The 7,214-nt window shown below is 39.2% G+C and overlaps 1 non-coding gene across 1 annotated transcript; it reads right to left on the minus strand.

The window, feature by feature from the left end:
* Positions 1–5,774: 5,774 nt before the first annotated feature.
* LOC126955893 (small nucleolar RNA U13) lies at positions 5,775–5,879 on the minus strand. The gene has a single exon (XR_007726178.1). It is a non-coding gene; the product is annotated as a small nucleolar RNA U13 (small nucleolar RNA).
* Between the last annotated feature and the right edge of the window lie 1,335 nt (positions 5,880–7,214).

A 7,214-nucleotide genomic window follows, 5' to 3' on the forward strand; every position in this document is an offset into this window, starting at 1 on the left:
GATTACAGGCATGAGCCACTGCACCCGGCCCCAGTTTTCTTAATATTAAATTTTTCATATATCCTTTTTCCATCTTTTTATTTTAACCCATCTTTGTGTATTTAAAATGAATTCTTTAAATATATCACATACAGTTGAATCTTGCTTTATAAAAAATACAGTCTGAAAATCACTGCCTTTTGATGGAGTATTTAGTTTATATTTAATATTATTAACATTGCTCAGTTAAAATATTACTGTTTGTTTTCTGTTGTCCCATTTCTTCTTTGTTCCTTCTTACCATTATTCCTGGCTCTTTTTTGATGGGGTATTTTTAATATCTGTTTTTATCTTCACTATTGGCTTGTTTGATCTTTTTTCTGTTTCTAGTGGATATTTCAGGGTTTGCAAAATACATATCTAATTTCTTTTTTTTTAACTTTTATCTTAGGTTTGAGAGTGTTTGTGCAGGTTTGTTATACTAGTGTCACACACAGTTTGTAAACTCGTGTCACAGGGGTTTGCTATACAGACTATTTCATCACCCAGGTATTAAGCCTAGTACCCGTTAGTTATTTTTTCTGCCTCTCTCCCTTCTACCACCCTCCACTCTCAAGTAGACCTTAGTGTCTGTTGTTCTCTTCTTTGTATTCACAAGTGCTAATCATTTAGCTCCCACTTATAAGTAAGAACACGTGGCATGTGGTTTTCTGTTCCGGTGTTAGCTTGCTAAGGATAATAGCCTCCAGCTCCATCCACGTTCGCACAAAAGACATAATCTTTTTTTTTTTTTTTTTTTTTTTTTTTTATGACTGCATAATATTCCGTGGTGTAGATGTGCCAGAGTTGCTTTATCTGATCTATCATTGTTGGACATTTAGGTTGATTTCAGGTCTTTGCTATTGTGAATAGTGCTGCAATGAGCATTTCAGCGCATGTGTTTTTATGGTAGAATGATTTATATTCCTCTTGGTATGTACCCAGTGATGGGATTGCTTGGTCAAATGGTAGTTCTCCTTTAGCACTTTGAGGAATTGCCAAACTGCTTTCTGCAATGGTTGAATAATTTATACTCCCATCAACAGTGTTTCAGTGTTCCCTTTTCTCCGCAACCTCACCAGCATTTGTTGTTATTCATTGGTGTAAGATGGTATCTCATTGTGGTTTTGATTTGCATTTCTCTAATGATCACTGGTATTGTTAATTTTATGCCTCAATGATCTGTCTAATACTGTCAGTGGCATGTTGAAGGCTCCCATTATCATTTTGTGGGAGGCTATGTTTCTTTGCAGGACTCTTAAGAATTTGTTTTATGAATCTGGGTTGGATGCATATATATTTAAGATAGTTATGTATTGTTGAATCGAATTCTTTATCATTATGTAATGCCCTTCTTTGTCTTTTTTGATGTTTGTTGGTTTAAAGTCTGTTTTGTTATAAATTAGGATTGTAACCCCTGCTTTTTTCTGTTTTCCATTTGCTTGGTAGATTTTCCTCCATTCCTTTATTTTGAACATATTTGTGTCATGAGTTTCTTGAAGACAGCATAGCATTGGGTCTTGCATTTTTTTTTTTTTTTTTTTTTTTTTACTCCAGCTTGCTACTCTGTGCCTTTTTCATGGGGTATTTAGCCCACTTACATTTAAGGTTAGTGTTGATATATGTGGATTTAATCCTGTCATTGTCTTGTTAGCTAATTTTTATGCTGGCTTGTTTGTGTGGTTGCTCTATAGTGTCACTGGTCTTTGCATTTAAGTGTAATTTTGTATTGGCTGATCATGATTTTTCTTTCTATATTTAATCATCCTTTTAAGATCTCTTGTAAGGCAGATTTGGCAGTAATAAACTCCCTCAACATTTGCTTATCTGGAAAAGATCTTATTTTTCCTTTGCTTATGAAACTTAGTTTGGTTGGATATGAAATTCTTGGTTGAAGTTTTTCCTTCAAGAATGTGAAGTATAGTTCTCCAATCTCCTCTGGCTTGTAGAGTTTCAGCTGAGAGGTCCACTGCTAGCCTGATGGGGTCCCCTTATAGGGGACCTGCAGTTTATCTCTAGCTGCCTTTCACATTCTTTCATTTCAACCTTAGAAAATCTGATGATTATGTGTCTTCAACATTATCTTCTTGTGTAGAACCTTGCAGGAGTTCTCTGTATTTTCTTAATTTGATTATTGGCCTCTCTGACAAAGTTGGGAATATGTTCATGGACAATATATTGAAATACATTTTCCAAGTTTTTTGCTTTTTTCCTCTCCCTTTATCAATCCTCTCCATTATTTTTTATTTATTTTTCTTTTACTGTCTTATTTCAGAGAGCCAGGCTTTAAGTTCTGAGATTTTTTTCCTCACCTTAGTCTATTCCACTGTTACTACTTATTATTGCATTGTGAAATTCTTGTATTGTGTTTTTCAGCTTTGCCAGATTCATTAGGTTCCTTTTCATACTGGCTATTTCATCTTCCAGCTGTGGTAGTGTTTATTGTGATTCTTTGTTTTCTTGGTTTTGGTTTTGCCATACTCATGAACCTCAGTGATCTTTGTTTCTATTCATATTCTGAATTCTGTTTCTGTCTTTTCAGCCAGCTAAGTATGGTTAAGAACTCTTGTTGGAGAACCAGTAAGGTTGTTTGGAGGACATATGACACTCTGGCTGTTTGAGTTATCAGAGTTCTTGCATTGGTTGAGTACAATCAATGAACTTATTTACTGGATGTTTTCTCAGTGCCATGCTTTGTGCAGAGTCTTTATTTGAAGCTGACTTCTTGTCTTTGGTCTCACAAGGGCGTATGTTAGCAAGGTATTTTGGTGTTGAAGCTTTGGGGTGTGATCCAGTAGATGGTACTTAGCCTTATTGGTCACTTGGTAGACTCTTGTTTGGTTGTGTGGCTCCCTTATGTTTCCTCACAGTTGCGACTAGGTTCCCTCTCAATGCTCTGAAAGTTTGGGCTCCTCTCCCCTTTGAGTGTTGGCTGTAGATTGCAGCTTGTCACTTCTGCACTGCCCACTGCAGCTCTAAGGCCATCTCAGGGTTTATATTTCTCCCCTAACTTGGAGGCAACAGAGGAAAGGATCTTAGTAGTCACTGTGGCCAAGGGTCTTTTGCTTGTCTCCGGAGGGCTCCACCCCAGAAAGATGCAGGTCAACAATTGCTCAGTGCAATCATCCCAGGATGGAGGATCTGTGTGTGGGCCCAAGCCAAGGGTTTCTTGTCTGGTTATGAGCAAGGTGGGGTAGGGGGTGTGCAGAACCTGTGGGAGATGGACTGTGTTTCCTCTCCTTGGGTCAACCGCAGCTTGTTGAAGGTACGGATAAGGCATTTAGGGTCTTTGCTTCTTCATTAGTCCTAGGGTAGTAAATGCAGTTCCACTGCAGAGGGCAGAGAGGCTTTCAGTTGCCCCCAGCAGCTCTGTCCAGGTTGTTGCAGAGCTGCTACTTGCGCAATAGCCCAGCAGGGGGTAGTTGGAGGCCCAGGCTTGGAGGACCTGACCGGTGAGGAGCTATGGGGACAAGCACCTCTATAGCAGTCTGGTCACTTTTCCGAGGGACTGCTGTAGTATGCTGGGGGTCTACTCCAGTCTCTAGTCACCTTGGATTTTCCAGTACCTGGAGGTATCAGCAGTAAAGACTGTGAAACAGCAAAGATGGTGGCCTGCCCCTCCCCCTGGGAGCTCTCTCCCAGGGAGGTTTCAAAACTCTGTCTGCTGGAGAACACTGATGAGGGTAGCTGGAGACCCCAGTTGGAAGATCCTGCCAAGTGAAGAGGAACAGGGTTGGAGACTTGCTTTAAAAAAAGCAGTCTGGCCACATTTGCGTATAGCCACTGTGCTGTGCTGGGGGCCCACTTCAGGCCCCAGTCACCTCACACTCTCCAAAGCCTGAAGGCTGAAATGGCTAATTCAGCCAAACAGCAAAGGTAGTGGCTGACCCTTGCTACTGGGAGCTCTTTTTCAGGGAAGTATAACACTGCTACCAGTGGCTGGATGGAGTTCCAAGCCAGTAGGTCTTATCCTGTGAGGTGCCATGGAAGCAGGGCCCATAGACTGTTGCTTCTCAGCTCTCTGGATTCTGCCCCTTTTCTAGTGGTATGTATGTAGGCCTGACCTCCTGCTTTGTCAGAGTTTCAGCTGCTTTTGCTAGAAAGCCAGGAAAGCCCAGGTATCTAAGGCTCCCAGGTCTCTGCATGTGCCTGAGCAGAGATTACATGATCTGCTGGGATTCCATGTAGGTCTGTTGGTCAGACTAAAGGCCCTGGTGGAATGGGTTCATGAAGGTATTTACTGACATGAGGGTTGCAAAGACCTGTGGGAGAAGTGTGGTTTCTTGGGGTTGGATATATACTCACCGCTTCCCTTAGTTGGGGAGGTTCCCCTGTGTTGGGGAGGTTCCATTCCTCTCCATGAGAGCAGTGCACACTAGCTGTTTTTAGCTGGCCATCTCGGCTACCCCTTCTAATTTCTTATGGCATTCTAGTGACATAACACTACTTCACGGACAATGGAGGAAACTTGCAACAATATTCTATTCCATTACCCACTTCTATATTTTGTTCTATTTCTAGATACATTTTATTTCTCTCTATATTATAAACCACACAGTTCATTGCTGTTATTTTTTCCTTACAAAACAAAATACCTTTAAAAGAATTTAAAAACAAGAAAAAGATTCAAATTTTATCCCCATATTAGTCATTTTCAGCACTCTTTATTCCTTCATGTAGATCCAGGTTTCTATCTAGTATTCTTCTCCAACCTGAAAACCTTTTAATATTTTTTATAGTTCCAGCAAAAACCCTTACAATTTAATTCTTTTATTGATTTCTTTGAAAAAGTATTTTGTCTTTAGTTTTGAAGGACATTTTTATTTGATACAAATTTCTAGGTTAACTTTTTTCCCAGGACTTAAATGATTTTGCTCCATTGTCTTATGGCTTAAATTTTTCTGATGAGAACACTAATAATTCTTTGCATTTTCCTACTGTATATGTCTTTTTTCTCTCTGATTACTTTAAAAATTTTCTTTTTATTCTTGGTCTTCAGTAATTTTATTATAATGTGTTAGGTGAGTTTTTCTTAGTGGTTTTGTTTGGGGGGAGGGATTTGCGTGTTGTGTTCATCAAATTTGTAAAATTCACAACCTTATTCTTTTGAATATTTTTCCTTTTCATATAAGTTAAGCCTAATGTTGTCCAAAAACCGCTGAAGGTTTTTTGGGTCTGTTCGTTTTTGTTTTTTGAGACAGAGTCTCACTTTGTCACCCAGGCTGGAGTGCAGTGGAGAGATCGTGGTTCACTGCAACTTCTGCCACCTGGGCTCAAGAGATCCTCCCACCTCAGCCTCCTGTGTAGCTGAGTATAGGCGTATGTCACATCACCTGACTGATAGAGATGGGGTTTCGCCATGTTGCCAAGGCTAGTCTTAAACTCCTAGGCTCAAGCAATCTGCTGTCTGAGACTCCCAAAGTGCTAGGATTATAGGCAAGAACCACCATGCCCAGCCTCTGTTTATTTTTCTTTCATCTATTTTTCTTTCTGCGCCTTAGTTTGCATTGTTTCTATTTCTCTATCTTCAAGTTTACTGGTCTTCTGCAGTATCTAATTTATACTAAGTCAATCCAGGATAATTTTTATCTTAAATAATATTGTATTTTTCATCTTTAGGACTTGATTTTCTTATTTGTATTTTGTATTATGTATATGTTTTTATTTAAAATTAAATGTTCATATTAACACTAGCTCTTTCAAATCCTTATTTGATAATTTCATCATATAATTCATTTCCAGTTTTTTTTTTTTCAGGTCAGATGCCCATTGTGCAGACAAGGTAACAAGTTTCGAGTGTGGCACATCTCATGCAGGTGCATGAACCGCCCAGTCATCATGCTCATGAACTACCGGAGGATCATCATTTATAGTTTTTAAAACCTTTTTTTTTTTTTTTTTTTTTTTTTTTTGGAGACGATCTCACTCTGTCACCCAGGCTGGAGTGCAGTGGTGCAATCATGGTTCACACTGAACCTCTGTCTCCTGGGTTCAAGTGATTCTCATGCCTCAGCCTCCCAAGTAGCTGGAATTACAGACATGCACCACCACACCTGGCTAATTTTTGTGTTTTTGGTGGAGATGGGCTTTCATCACATTGATCAGGCTGGTCTCAAATGATCCGCCTGCCTTGGCCTCCCAAAGTGCTGGGATTACAGGTGTGAATCACCATGCCTGGGCTAAAACATTTTTTAATGACTTTTTTCCCCTGGATACTGGGTCCCATTTTCTAGCTTATCAGTCTATTATTATTATTAGTTTACTTAATACTGCATGTTTTGATTCTTGTTGAGTGTTGACTTTTATGTTGTTGAGTTTTCTTAAGGAGTACTGGCATTTTTTCTGGAAGGGAGTTAAATTACTTGCAGATTTCTTGATATGTTAGAGGCCTGTTTTAAAGGACGTGTCTAGTGTAGCCTTTACTGCAAGGCTAATTTACCCCTACTATTTAGAAATGATACATCTCAAGTCTCTACTCTTGGTGGGGAATGTTGCAAGTGGGCAATGCGGCCTCTCCAACAATAGTTTGTTAAAACTCAGAAGTCTCTCATTCCTTTGTGAGCTCTGAGAATTGTCTCATTTATAGTTTCTAATTGTCCTTTCCTGACACTGTGAAATTTTACCCCATGCAAGCACAGCTTAGCATTCAGTTATAGTTTGGAGCAGATCCCTATCAGATTCCTGGAGCTCTTTCCTTGCCTGGTCCTCTCATCTCTGGTTCTTTCCTACAAATTCCAACCATATGAACATCCCTGAATTCCAATCTTCCCTTCGCAAACTTAGTGACTCTCCTATGCTCTGCTTGGGTTCTTTCTTCCAGCATGGATTGTAAAGTGCTGGCAGGAAGAAAGCCAGCGTGATTTTATTGTGCATTTTGATTATTTATCTTATCTTAGGGATCAAAGTTCTTTGATATATGTTCTCCGATTTCCAAAAACAGTTGTTCCACATATTTAGTCAATTTTTCTAGTTCTTTATGATGGGTGGACAAGTATATCTTAGTTACTCCCTTACAACTGGGAGTAATGTCCTCCACTCCATTAGATTTTAAGATAACTTATAACATGGTTTATTAATTCCCCCAGAGGTACCAAGGCATATAAAACTGTTTGCTCCAATATATTTTCTATTAATAAGATAGAAATCTTATCACTCTTACAAATTAAAGGAACTGATTGCAAAAGATCTGGAGAACT

Source organism: Macaca thibetana, chromosome 5, assembly GCF_024542745.1.
Source record: "Macaca thibetana thibetana isolate TM-01 chromosome 5, ASM2454274v1, whole genome shotgun sequence".
Lineage (NCBI taxonomy): Eukaryota > Metazoa > Chordata > Mammalia > Primates > Cercopithecidae > Macaca > Macaca thibetana.